This window comes from Brassica napus, chromosome C4, assembly GCF_020379485.1.
Source record: "Brassica napus cultivar Da-Ae chromosome C4, Da-Ae, whole genome shotgun sequence".
Lineage (NCBI taxonomy): Eukaryota > Viridiplantae > Streptophyta > Magnoliopsida > Brassicales > Brassicaceae > Brassica > Brassica napus.
Genome location: NC_063447.1, coordinates 45,894,158 through 45,909,527, shown reverse-complemented (window position 1 = coordinate 45,909,527; position 15,370 = coordinate 45,894,158). Strand labels below are relative to the sequence as shown.

Sequence of the window (15,370 nt, the reverse complement as noted above, 5' to 3'; positions counted from 1 at the left end):
AATATGTGTTTTAAATAGCTTGTTATTCATAGGACGGCTCTGGTGATGTTGTTAGACGTAGATTCTCATAGGGCAGATTGTATTGTCGGTTGTCGAATCGCCTATGTAATCTTTCTCATAATTGTAATATCCTAATAAATCAGTGTTAAGAAAAAAAAGCTTGTTATTCTTGACATGGCGCACTAAGGCCCGGACTAAATCACTTTAGTCCTTTTAAGGCAAGGCAAGATCCTTAAATCCCCCGCTTTAGTGCGCTTTTGACTGAATGGCGAGGTGAGGAAAACGTTTCTAAAGTGCACCCTGGAGTTTCCTTTTCAATAAAGAGTTTGATTACTCTTTTATAGGGAAAAGGGCATTTTTAGACCCCAATAATTTGCGTCGTGCCTTTTTAGACCCAGACAAAACATAAGTGCGAAATCATTCATGAACTGAGATTTTTTTACAAAAATTGACCCAAACTTGACTCTGTAACATGAAATTCTACCTTGACTTAGTCAACTGTTAAACCATTCTTAGTCGGATAAAGAAAAAGTGCCGATTTCAACATGTACAATTTCGGTCATGCCTTTTTAGACCTGAACAATAAGTAAGAGCGATTTCATACCCAAACTGAACAATAATTTGGATTTCATACCCGAACTGAACGATAGTTTGAATTTCATTAATAAAACTACTCTTATTTTAACAAATGTTTGGTTAGTTAACCGTCATTTTTGAGCGAGTCAGTGTCTAGGTAGAGATGACGTGTCGAGAAAGAGTTAAAACGACGTCGTTTTAGCTAAAATAATAAAATTTCGTCACTTGGAGGGCCGAACCCACGACAGGCAAGTGAATTAAACGAACACTTTGCCATCAAGTCGGTAACTTTTGTCATATTTACATATATACTAACTTATATCTTTGTCTTGTTCGCCAATCCGCGCTCTTTCATGTTACACCATTGTTTTTCTTCTTCTCGATACTAGGTTTGCTCACGGATTCGTCGCGGATCGATCCCTGATCAAATGGATTCAATTTCTTGGGCTTGATAATGCATCGGTTCATGCTAATTCAATTTTAGACGAAGAAACTAATCTCCGCTCTTGTCTACGTGTTGTAGCCGGAGCTACTCTTTTTGGCTCCCAACATTACCTTCTCATGCGGTTTTAAAATGTTCATTACTATCAAAAATAGAACTTCCTAAAGACTAAAGACTGAAACTTCTGAAATTGGCAACTGAGAGAGAGATAGCCAGAGGAAGAAGAAGCTAGTGACTTATTTACTCGTTTTGATACCTATATAATTTAGTATATATGTAGATTTTACAAAACTTGTCTTAGTCCAGTGGTTTAATGCTCAGTTTAGTGCTTCTCTATGTTTGTTTTTGAGTCTTAGTGAGTATTTTTTCAATTAGTTTAGTTAAAACGACGTCGGTTGACTAACCAAACGTTAGTTAAAGTAATTTTTTATGTTAATATTAAAGTTTGGGTATGAAATTCAAATTATTGTTCAGTTTGGGTATGAAATCACACTTACTCATTGTCCAGGTCTGAAAATGCATGACCGAAATTGTACGGGTTGAAATCGGCATTTTTTCTTTATTCAACTAAGCAGGGTCTAACGGTTGAGTAACGATAAGTTAGTCAAGGTATAATTTCATGTTACGGAGTCAAGTTTAGGTCGAAATTTTTTTAAAAACTCAGTTAAGAAATGATTTCGCACTTATATTTTGTTTGAGTCTAAAAAAGCACGACGTAAATTGTTGGGGTCTAAAAATGTCATTTTCCCCTCTTTTACATGTCTCTTTGAAAGCCCTAACTTTCCTAATTATAAAACAAACTTTGAAACTCTGTTCTGCTGTGCTTATCTTAGAAACCCTTTCATAACTTGCGGCTTAGTTGTTCTTGTCTCGGCTTCTCTGAGTATACAACACACCGTTATCAATCTCTTCTTGTCTCGGTTTCTCTGAGTTTTCAACAATTGTATGTTTATTTAATCACATAGGACATTCTTATGTTGCACGTATGCACGTGTGAGGTGAGAAAGGCCTTCTATTCTATTGAATGACTTGGTTTTCAATTTGTTTACTTTTTCAATGTATACGTTTATCTACACATATACTACTATTTACTCTTTTGAAGTCCTCGATCCAATCTTGCCATGGCGCAAAGCCCATCCTCTCCTAGGAGCGCATTGGGCTATTTAAAACACAGCAAGCAATTCAAAGTATATTCTCAAGCACTTGTACAAGTTCTAACCTTAGATGAAAGTATGAGAGTGCGATTATGTACTTTTTCCAGCTTACACGAAGTCATAACCTCATTTTAAAGAAAATGTTCACTTTGTTCAAAAAATCAAGTATAGTCTCTAGATTTTTTTTTTTTTGGTTTAAAAGCCTAGTTCGTCATCTGATGCTATCGACGTAGACATCGGATTTTGACTAGTTTGCAATAAAATGATATTGTGATGAATTATTTGTTGATGCAATAATTACAAACAAACAAAAGATTCCTGGAAAATATGACCCATCCGGTTATGGATTAGACAAATGAAATAACATAAAGGTATTGATTGGACAAACAATGGCGATAAATTATTTTCCAACTTCTAAATTCATAGTTTATAATGATAGATAGGATTCGCAGGGAGAAAAAACACAGACCCTATTTTCTACCTGACGGACTATAAGATTTTGTTCAGAGTAGCAACCAATATGTTTTCTTAAGCAATTGAATCCTAACGAAACTCCAACTTGGTTAAGAAACGTCACCGTCCTCACTTCACTTCTGTAAATTGTTGTATTCCTGATTTGAAAACCAATCTCCAAAGACTCTCAACAGCCCAAAATTTCATTAAATCTGCAAATTGAAGAGTTTTGCCACACCAAAAAAAATTGCATGATGCATAGATGTGCCAACCTTTCAATAACTTTATTTAGTCCATACGCGATCATATATCGAATAGATGCATTGAACACCAGCGTTTGTTATCCTTTGTTTCGTGATGCAAGTTATTATTTATTATAGTCAGCGGTCTTTGAATCATAAATACTTTAGAGAGTCTTGTTCACCACTCTAACCAAACAACTTCTTTCATTGATTCAGTACAAATATATTTGTGGTTGATAGTACTAATAATTTTTTATTACACGACGTCCAGCTTATCAAACATGGAATCAAAAGCAGTGCTTGGCCTTCTTTTCTTCTGATTATATGTATGTGTAATCAACATCACATAATTCATATACATAGCTAAACATCAAGTCGAACTAACCAACACCGGATAATTCATATATCTGCTCTATTAATTAGAATCGTACTTTTTATCTACTTAAAAAATTATCATTTAAGTTTGGATCTATTCACAATTCATTAGAAATAATTACAATATTCCCTATTATTTGCTTGTACAATATAACTCCTGTTCAAAAACGTATATTCTTAAATTTTACTCTTCAATTTGATTATTTATCAAAACTATACAATGATTCCAACGTAACCATAGTTCACGATTCAAAATTATTATCCCTAACCAATTCTGACCAAATGAAATACTAATCACTACAGTGATTTGATATGTTCCACGTGATCTATTGTTTTGAGAAGTGAGCCGATAAAGCTTTTTTACACATTTACATGTGTTATTTTCCTTATTAGACATTTCAATTTTTCTTTCAGAATTCAAATCTTAACAAAACAATATCATAAGATATATTATTCACTATGCAATTGTAATTTATATATATATATATATAGTCTGTAAATTTTAAATAAAAATCTACAAAATTGTCTCGATGACAAGTTTTATTAAAAAAATAAAATTATGCATTAAACTTGCATTACATAAATTTTATAATACTGTTTTTAAATTTTAAATATTAATTATTATTTTTAAATTATGATTTCGAATTTAAAAATTGTGTTAGAAGTTAGAACACAATATGCGCTATAATAAAATTTTCTAATTTGTATTAGTCTACTCTTCATATGTTCAAAAATTGATTTATTTAACATTTTAAAATATTTTTCAGTATATAGTTACAAATAGAAAATAGAAAATCAAAACTTAAAATATAATAAAAATAAAATGATATCTTTAATATATTATTTATCACAAAATTTAAATACTTTTAATAAAAATAATCAAAATAACAATTTCTTTGATTATACAAATAGAAATTAAAATTTAAAATAATTTAAAATAATCAACTATAATCCGCATTTAACGTGGATAAGAATCTAGTTTATAATTAAATCGGTGATTTTCTTTTATTATAATTTATGTGCTTTGATACAAAGAAAATTGACCTTGCGATTTCATAACAATTGTCACTTTCGCTATTTCACGAAGTTTTTTACATTGTATTCTTAGAAATTGGAAAAAATAAATAAACATATTGTCAGAACCCAGTTTATGACTAAAAGAATAGAACTGTTACGTCTTACATTAAAAACCATTGTAATAAAACTGATAATATAGTATTATATTTGAAATATTACTAAAATTTATAAAAATATAATTATGTATACGGTTTTACTTTTACAAAATGTAATTGGATTAATATTGTTTTTGTTATTTTCCAAATGCCATGATAAATTATTGCATCCTTGAGAAAACAATTTATTGGATGCCCGCTAAATTATGTCACTTTTTATAATAATACACTTTTTCTTGAATCTAAGAATTTATTCGATAACTAATTCGTAAAATTGTCCTGAAATGTCATTTGCTAAATAATACTGTATTTTCGTTGCCGACATTATAGTTTAATAAATACTTTTTATGCTAAATGGAATTTATTCTATTGATGTGATATAATCGGATATCCAATCATTTATGAAAACTTTTCCAATACCCAAATTTCAAGTCTAGTCATTTGAATTGGTTATTTTTGTTTAAACTGCTTTGAACTGATTCTTTTTGCAAATAAATGTCCTAGAGATACATTTTTTCCACTTTTAACTTACGGCTTAAGATTCTTCTATAGTTACTACTATCAATTATACGTATCATCTATACATTTTAAATAAGGCGAATATCCTAGGACACGGTATCAAAAAATAATCGTTTTTCGTCGTCTACATTGACACAAAACTCTAATTTGATATTCAGAATCAATATAAATCTGTTTTAAATTAACGTCAAAAAAAAAATACATTTTAAATTTAGTGGAGAAACATTAGATGATGATAACCATGTTACCACTTCCAGTATTTACACTTTACGGGACACGATTCAATGTCTTTGTACTTGTTGAAGTTCAGTGTACATAAGATGTCATTTAAACCTATATAATATAGATTCTTTTTTTTTTGGGCCAAAATATAATATAGATTCTTATCACTACTTTCTATAAAGCTAACAAAAATTAAGAGTTGAGAGATTAATATTTCATTATTTATGTGCGTGGTATTTTTTTTTCTTTTGAACACATGTGCGTACATATGATGATTTTATTTTCGTTTGAAGATTTCAGTTATATTAGTTTTATGGTATTTTTTTTTTTAAAATGCCATCTTATCATCTTATGTTATGGTCTTTCATGTTCTTACGATTTTTTCATATGAAAGGTTTTGTGATAGGTAACTATGTATATGTATGGAAATTTTTTTTTTTTCTTTTGTTAGACGAATGTTATTATGTTTAAAGAAAACAATTTAGTAGCTAGTTTTGTTTTCTGCTAAATAGAAATCAGGCCTTCTAAATATGACTTGAGTTATATGGATGTGGTTCAACTTCTTTTAAAATTCCCAAGTCTCTATATAACCCAGCAATTTAATTTAGTGTTGCCAAGTAATTTTTCATTTTGATAGTTTAAGGATCGACTGAAGTGAAAAGTGTTAAACACCTGCTTAACAACTAAAGACTTTCTATTTAATTGAAATTTTTATCTAAGATAGGCAGATTAAAAATGACTTTTCTGAAAAGTATACTTATACAAAAAATTTAACTAAACTCTAATGTTTACGAAGCTGCATGTTCTAGAGAAACGACTGCTCTATTTGGAACATCAAAGTACAAATTTAATACTAAACTATTACTATAATTATGATAAAGATGCATCTTAGCAAGTTGGTCATTACATAATGATACTTTATGTCGTCGATATTCTCCTACTCTCTACACATATATACATTAGTATATTGTCATATAAATGCATCGGTAGATATATATACACATATATTGATTTGTGTACGTATACGTGAGCCTAATAATGGAGAAAAGGCTATGAAAGAAAGCCTATGTGACACAGATTTTGTAGGTACTTATCTTGAATCTCCGAACTCCACAAGAAGCAATACACGTACATAATTAAATCTTCTTTTTTTTTTTTTTTGGTCGAACATAATTAAATCTTCTTTAACGTTTATGTTATAAACAATTACTTTGATTTTTTGGGGTAAATTATTTATATTCTGAAAGTTGATTATTTTTTTATTTTTTTATTTTTGGTCAAAACTGAAAGTTGATTATTAAGTTCCGAAGTTCCCATCTATGATTCCTAATTTGATAATTTTCCTGTTACATATTTCTTCCGAACATAAGTGAGATCTCGAAACTAATAGCTTCGGTTATTATCCAAGTAAGCAGAGGGTATTTCATTAAATTCTTAATGAATTGTCATACTTTTTCGTCTTTGCAGACATAGAAGCAACGAGTAGAATATCGACGTGTACTAGTAGTAGGTTCGGTGTATAGACAAAATTAAGATTCCTAATTTTTTACTCTTTGGAAAATATATGCTTATGTACTTATTTATATCAAAAAGCAAGTTTCCCGGGAACAAGGTCCGGCCGCTTGAGTGGAAAGCAGACAATTATTATGAACACATAAAGCAAATTTCGAAATTTTAATTGATTACAGAAAAAAAAAACTTATATAAAATTCAGCATAATGAAGAAGTATCCATGCTTGTTTAATTAAAATCACTTGGTATTGTCGTCGAATTTGTTGCAAGTTTTTCTTTACACCCTGTATATTGGAAGTTCTTATAAACACTACAGAAAATGAATTGATGGTTGTTGTACATACCAATTTAATTGATAATAACATAAACATTGACTTCTTAAGACCATAAACAATCAAAAATAAAGAAAGATTTTACCACACAAAAAAAAAGAATAAAGAAAGAATTATATTTTACCCAAAAAAAACATCAAAGAATAATCATGTAAACTAGTTTTCCTGTTTTGTGTAAGCGTAAAACGCTAAAATATTTCAAACAAAAAGGTGGAGAAAATATTAACCATCCACTTATTCAATAAACATAAATAATTCAAATTGCTAGTGCAACAAAAAAACAAAAAAAAATACACAAAAGGTTTCGCCTATGTTTTACATTTGTTTTGCTATATAAAGCCATTAATCCTACATGCTCTTTAGACATCTCTTCTTCTCTCATCTATCTTTTCTTCTCTTTTTATCTCACATAAGCTCTTTTTTACATAAATCCATATGGTGCCTCAAAGCAATCCATGGTCTAGGGTTTGTTTTGAAGATTGATTCTAGCACACATAGAAAAAAATCTGTGCATCAAGAATGAAAAACATGGGGCATATATATACGTTTTACTGTTTTGTGCTCTATATGTCCATATACTTATTATATATGTACATATATAGCTGTAGAAATGTTAATATGGTCAGGGATGCTGGGTTGGTGGGGGAAGGGAGCTTTCTTCGGTCCACTCATAGAATAATATGTGAGATTTAATTGACTCTCGACTCATTCATCCAAATACCAAATGAAAGAATATGTAGACATATGGTAAATGAATGAATGATGCTAGAGACAAATTGAATCTTCACTTCTCTATGCTTGGACTGAAGGGAGCTCCCTTTTTTTATTTTCCTGTATTTCAACACTTCATCATATACAATCATTCGATTTTATGTTTGTAAAGATCAAGTTCAACATTGATATTATATTAATAAGTCTGACACTCAAATGATACGAGTGTTTATGGTGTTGTTTTGCAGGATTCAGTCGTGGACCTCCCTGAACATCTTCCAGACTAATCTATGAAGGCTTATGTTTTTCTTTGTAATGAGTTGGGATCTAAAGAAATGAAGTTTCACTACTAGAAGCAATAACAATATACAAGATAAGGCTTCTACTAGCTCATCTATCCAAATAACTTCGCTTCTTTCTTTTTGTGGGGGTCAAAACTTCGTTTCTTTCTATTCCATGTAAACTATCATGTTTCTGGCGTTCGCTCAATTAAAGGCGACTTGCAAATAGATTATAAGCTATCACAAGCTATTACGCAATTTCGAGTTCAGAGATATATCAAACAATAAGAAACTATGAAATTATTAGAAATATTCAAAACAATCTCTTTACATGTGTTTAAATAATTAGGGTTTTGACCACACAAAAAACCCTAAGATGGGCTGTAAAGTATCATATTCATAAAAGGGAGAGAAAGAGATTAAGTGTTCAACGACAACATCACCTCGGGTCTTGATCTCTTTCACTGCAACAAGTTCCTAGATATGTCTTCTTCATGGTTGGAAAAATACGTTTAATGACTATACTACCCTCAGATACAGGCATTCTTAAGAGGGCATAATCGTACATCAAGATCGACAATTGACGAGTGTCAATATCATCAATTCATCATATGCATGATCTACAATTTGATCATGTACTTAGTTTTCATTGAACTATTTATGAAAAAGAATCATCCTGGAAATCAGGGATATTTTGTGTAATCTACAAATAAATAATCAAGTTTTCATTTAGTTTAAGTGATAATAATCCATGGAGAATGACTAAAATATATGTTTAGATTCTTGTAACGATGCCACATCTCCACCGAATACCAAAAGAAGTTTTAGTTTGTTAAAGTTAGTAAATATATTTATATGATGAATGTGAGTACTCTTAGGTAAGAATAAGATACCATTTTATAGTAATTAAAGAACTATAAAATTATGCCATTTTAAAGCATACAATTGTATGCCAAATAAAGGTGACAATCTGTTTCCAGTCTATGATATTTTCATGTGTCATTTGTATATAGTTACATGCTTGTGTACCCGTTGTTCTTTCTTATTAACATGTGTGAATTTCCTTGTTTTTGACACGTGGTGAAACTTGTCTTAGTAAACCAAACGCATGTGTTTAGAGTTAGATTAATACTATATGACAACCAAATCATCATATATTAATATATGTCCTATTATGATCAAAAAGAAAAAATCTGTTTGGTCGATTTATTACTTGTTATTTTATTTTAGAATTTAAGTTATCTCGTAGTGAAATGAAATCATTCATGGGCTATTCACGTCTTAGCCTCTTTTGAGTTGTAAATGAACCGAGTTACTGTTTAAATCCCATACATTTTCAGAAAACGATGTACAAAAGCATTTTCATATACACGATTTGTGGTGGCTCGCTTTCAATGTAAGTGTTAATGTTTTCCACTGCTACTAATTTAGTAGTATTTATTTTCTTTGGTCAAATGCTCGTAAATTATAAGAAAATAATATTATGATTTGTAGATTATATAACACACCATTTCGAAAACATGATGAGACAAAGAATATTGTTGGTGGATTATGGCATTTGACTTTAGTCTCATTGGCACACTGAAAAGAGACGGTGGTGATGACGAGAAGAATGCAGGTTTCATTATATTATACACGTTTATAAATATATATTTATGTACACATTTAATTATATGTGTAATGTGTGTATGTGCGAGACGATGTGACATCACAAAATCTATCTTATAAGAAACAATAAAGTGTGATTAAAAGCAACACCTGAGAATGTGAATTTGTTAATTACTTAGTTGGGTACACCAACAAATCCTTTAGAGTATTTCTGTCTTTAATTATTGTTCCAAGATAATTGTCACTAATTAAGTTCCCATTCTCAAAAATATGTATTCACTGGAGGTGGGTGTTCGGGTACCCATTTGAGTTCGGTTCAGATCTATTCAGGTTTCGCTGTTTCGAGTTTTCGGGTTCAAAAATTTCAACCCCATTCGGGTATTTCTAAATTTCGGTTCGGGTTTGGTTCGGATCTTTGCGGGTTCGGTTCGGGTTCAGATAACCTATTTAAATTATTTTAAAAATTTTAAAATTCATCATATACTTTAAATTTCCCAAAATTTATACACAAAATAATATATTACATATAAATTTGAATAGCATATGTCAAAGTACCTAAAATTAACATATAAATTGGTTTGGTTTAAATATTTAGATTGAGAATCAATAGATATTTTAAGTAATGTTGGTGTTTTGAGTATACTTTAGCTATTTTAGACATGTACTTTTGACTATTTGTATATACTTCGGTTCGGATCGTGTTCGGTTTCGGTTCTCTAAATTTTAAAATTTTGAACTCATTCGGATATTTAATCAATTTCGGTTCGAGTTCAATACTACTTTTTCGGATCTGGTTCGGTTCGGTTTTTCGGATCCGGGTTTTTTGCACGGATGTTTCTTTTTATAATATAGTTTAGTCTTTTCGTGTTAATCAATCTAATTGTTTAAGTTCATTTTATAGATTTATATGCTAATCAGTTTTGACATTTGTTTTTCTTGTTCGATGTGTTTCTAGCATTTTGAGCTTTATAAGCAGTGTTTTGAAAACCGAAATGGTCGATCGGACCAAGATTCGATGTTCTAACCAATTCTAGGTTGTATTAAAACCGGATTTGAGTTTAATCGGAACACCTAGTCAAAAACTGGTTAAACTTGCTAAAACTGGTGACTCAGTTTAATTTTAAAATCCATTTTTTTTTCAAATTCAAGTTTAGAAAACAATACAAATTTTAAAAAGATATCATAAAATGCACATATTTTTTAAATCCTATCTAAATAAGTTAATTTTATCATATTTTTATATTATTTTGAAGTTTTCATTTTATTTTATTATCATTTTTAGATTCTAACATTGATATAAGTTTTATCAAAATAAATTTATAATTATACTTATATATATATATGTAGTTATCTAATTTAAAATTAGATTAAAATTTAAAACTCGGTTGGACCGGTCCGACCATTGACCCAACTATAATTCCGAGTCACCGGTTTTCAAAACATTTTTTATAAGTTATGATTTTGTGTTACAGTGTTTATTCATTTTATTTTAACAAAATTAAAACGTAACACCAGAGTAATAAGAATACTTCTGGCTTTTATTAAATTAAATTATATTTTGATTTAAAAAAATTTAATTCAGCAAAAAATTGATATTTGAATTTTTTTTAACAACTACATGTTTTGAAAAAAACATTAAAAAATAAGTATAGATTTTTGGAAATTTTAATTAGCTAATATTTTAAGCTATTGAATTGTGTGATTTGGATAATCGTGATTAAGAGCTATAATATCAAAGATTAATTGATAATATAAAACTTGAGTTACACGTTCTATACCGAGAATATACTATTTAAAAAAATAAAATTATCATTTTTTTATTTTGAATAGATAAATCATATATGGTTAGTTAAGATAAGATATTTAGATTTGTTCCTAAAAAGATGTCAAAAAAAGTTTTTACTAAAAAATAGCACGCAATAATCATATATGGTTACTTGATTGAATATTAGTTATGGAATATGGAATATACTAAAGGAATATGGAGATTGTGTTAGTAAATATGATATTATTTTGGTTAATAGGAACTGAATTTTGAATGTCTTGATTGTAGCCTTGTAGGTATAAGAAAATATGTTTAGTATAACATTCAAAATTTCATCTTTTCGCAAGATTTTGTTAAGATTATAAATATAATATTTGTGAGATCACTTTGGTTAATTTCATTATATTCATGATTTAATGGCAAAACCAAGTTTCGATGTGTAGTTTGTTCTGATATTTTTTTACAGAAAATAGAATTCATATTCAACTTATCTAATCTATGCATACCGATATGACAATTGATTGGTGTATACATATAAAAACCATACCGATATGACAATTGATTGGTTGTATACATACAAATTAAGAGTTCCATGTTAGTTATCATGTCAGTATATATAATCTTAAAATATATCATATAAGACTTTTGCAAATTAACGGATTGTCTAACCCGAGGAGAATGAGAGAAATCTATTTGTGAAAAGTGAGTTGTCTTGCTTAATGATTATTTTATGGTATAGGTTAAACATCATATATTTGTTTGGTAAATTAATTTAAATTGACCGAACTATTGAATTGATATGATTTGTTAAAGCCGGTGGTTGAGTTGAAGTGCAATTTAAATAAAAATTAGATGAATTGATTTAAGTGTTAAACATGGTTTAATTCAGTGGCATAGATTTGTAATATTTAAAGTGAAGTAAAGATTAATTCCAATTTATACTTCAGTTTTAATAGATTAAATTATTCTCTAGAGTGAGAAAATATTTACTATACCTTAATATGATTTTTTTGTAACACCATATTTGTTTCTCATCATAACCTCACATTCTTAAAACTGATTTATAAAGTTGAATATGATTCGTGACTATTTGGGCTCAATAGCCACGATTGATAAACCGTCTTTTGTCGGTTTTTAACTTTTGTTTTAAGTCTTTAATCGAGTTATAATACGTTTTCGAGTCATTTAATCTTTTATCGAATCATTTAATGTATTAAGTTGATTTGGAGTAGAATGTATTGAACTAGGTGCAAATGAATATCAAAAGATGTAAAACTGTGCAGATACGTCAGAAGTTTAGCAATGAATCAAAGATTTCACACCGATTAGTTGAATTCAAAGTTAGACAAGAGACAGAAAATTGAGTTACCTTTCCGATGGCATCAGTTATTGTTCGATTTAACAGTTAGATTCAAAGTTATGTGCGTTTAAATAAATATTAGTCTATATGCAAGTTCAATTTGAGAAGAAATTTTTTTGGGTTTCTTTATTTTTCGGTTTGGTTTAGCTTCAAATTCGATCAGGACGAAATTAGACTAATATCTCTTGTTTTCCACCTATTATTTAAGACAAACTTTATTTTCATCTTATTTTAAAGATTTAAAGTTTTGGAGAAATGAACCTTACTCATATTTTTACCACCATAAATATATCCAGACAAGATCTATTCGTACATAGTCCATGAAACATTTTATGTGCCATCAATATATTATCTGAAATTAACCTTTTGGCCACAAATATTGATTGGGTTTCCAATATCATATCCGGTAAACATTGCTTAAATCTCTGGCATAAAACTGTTGAAATAATTTGTATCATGCATTACATAGACTCATTTACCGCAATTATATCATCCGAGTAGGTCTCTTTGTTTAGGTATACATATGTTTGTTGTATTCAAACTCGTCTCCGATTTTCATGTCCGTAAGAATGTATTTACTAAATGGATAATTCCGTTTATATAATGTGCCATGAAAGCTGAAAAAACAAGACAATCATTCCATCTGGGTTTAATGTTTTCTTAGGATGCATCATAAATAAGGCCTTCCGCAAGCCTTCTATGTTGCTGCTAACGGTACATGTTCTTGTTATAGTTGATCGTATCTCTTGTAAAAAAAAATCTATTGACTACATTTGTTATTTAATACAATAATCTACTTTCTAACTCTTTTGCTTATCAATACATGAGAGAATTTTGAATTGGTGTCCCCGGTTGTATGTCACATATTCCTATTTTTTCCTGTTAATATAATTCTTCATAAAAACTACTTGGTATATCTTGGTTTAAAGAGAAACAAAAAAGTTTTGAATTCACTGAGTTTGTTTTTTGAAAAAATTCTAGATAAGAAGTTCAAATAAAACATACCAACAAACGTTTGTATACGTTGTATACTTTGTATGCTTATTTTTGTTTACATAACTATACTTGTACGTACGTTAGACTGCAACTTAAATATATGTTTTCTAAATTGCTATTTTTAATTATTCCGAGAATATATGAGAGAAATGTCTATATGTTGAGTACACGATTTGGCCAACTAGTATTTTGTCATATCTGAAATGAGTGATTCGGTTGTTGCATGATGAAATATCAAAGTTTAATAATAGGGTTTCAAATTTTCAAAACAAAGATCTGTAAGTAATTAAGCACTAGATCAAAGTGTGCATTGGTAATGTCCAACATTTGGGATTCGGTGCGCATTTTTTTGTTCTTTTTGTTTGTAACCAACTACAAGCATAATGGTCCCCAACTTATCATAAATCTTGACAAGATCTTGAAACAATCTCAACCCACTTCATAAAAATAAATAAAAAATGAGATAAAAATAAAAAATGCTCCAAAGCTGTGGATGCAGTTTGTAAAATGCTGACTAATAACATAGTCAACAGCTCAACAACTACAAAAGCACTATCAAAAGTTCATCAAGTCAATGGACCTTGTCAATTTCAAAAGATTGTGTGGAAATGAATATATCACTTTCAGGATATATGTATATTCATTACAAGGGCATGTCAATCATGAACCATCTCCACAAATATCACACTGAGAGTAGAATGTTATCTCTCTGAACTATTTATATCATCATTGAGGGGGCTAATCGATCGAGAAAGGCATACCATAACAAGTCTTTGTTGATCATGATTCATGAGATGAGTTTTAGATCCCCAATTTTACAGAACAATCCTCCTGCCCAATCAACTTGATAGCTGACTCCTATAAACCAAATGTGGGAAAAGCAGTTGGTCGTTTAGCCCACAAAGTTTGTCTAGTGTCATAAATTTCTCCAAAAGCGACTTTGGTCTATTATAACTTCAAAATGGTTTATGCAAATGATCTTTTTTTTAGAGGAAATGTATGTAATGCAGAGTTGGTTCCTTGGCAGGCTTGATTATTCAGATTTCAGGCTTATAACATGTAACCATCATGGTTGCAAACCTAGTTTTTTTTTTGTTTGTTGCAAACCTAGTTTTAAACAAACAATTACAAAAACTCTTCAAATCCCATTTGGATAAAGTAAGTATCAAATGAAATTCAAGACTTGTGCTATGAAAATAAAACAGAGATTATATAGAACGTTTGATTATGTTTACAAGGTCCCAAAATTCGTAGAATGAATTCGAAATATACAAAAAGAAAATATTCAGAGACAATGAAATATGAATCAGCCTTTGAACAGCCGAAGACGTGACTTTGAACTCTTTGCAAGTTTTGTTTTCAAAGTATTATCCTTGACTCCTTGAGCTATCCCAATAGCAGCAGACGTCTCGGAGGATCCAAGAAGTTCACCTGTTACGGTTCTGAAGTCAATTGTCGAACTGGACTCGCTTGTCTCCAAGAAGATGGGTAACTACTACAAGAAGCTTCCCCAGTTTCAGACAATAATCTTCCGTGTGTCCGAATCATTTCCCCCATCACATCATTCTTGCTTGTAGTTTCATTCTCTTGTTTGTTACCGTTGTTCTTTCTTCTCAGGCTCTGCATCATCTTCTTCTTCTTTGATGGTTT

General features: G+C 29.8%; 1 long non-coding RNA gene across 1 annotated transcript; it reads left to right on the top strand.

Annotated features, from left to right (window-relative positions):
* The first annotated feature begins 933 nt into the window (after positions 1 to 933).
* LOC125586281 lies at positions 934 to 8,249 on the top strand. The gene is made up of 2 exons (XR_007322789.1): positions 934 to 7,681; positions 7,959 to 8,249. It is a non-coding gene; the product is annotated as an uncharacterized LOC125586281 (long non-coding RNA).
* The last annotated feature ends 7,121 nt before the right edge of the window (positions 8,250 to 15,370 follow it).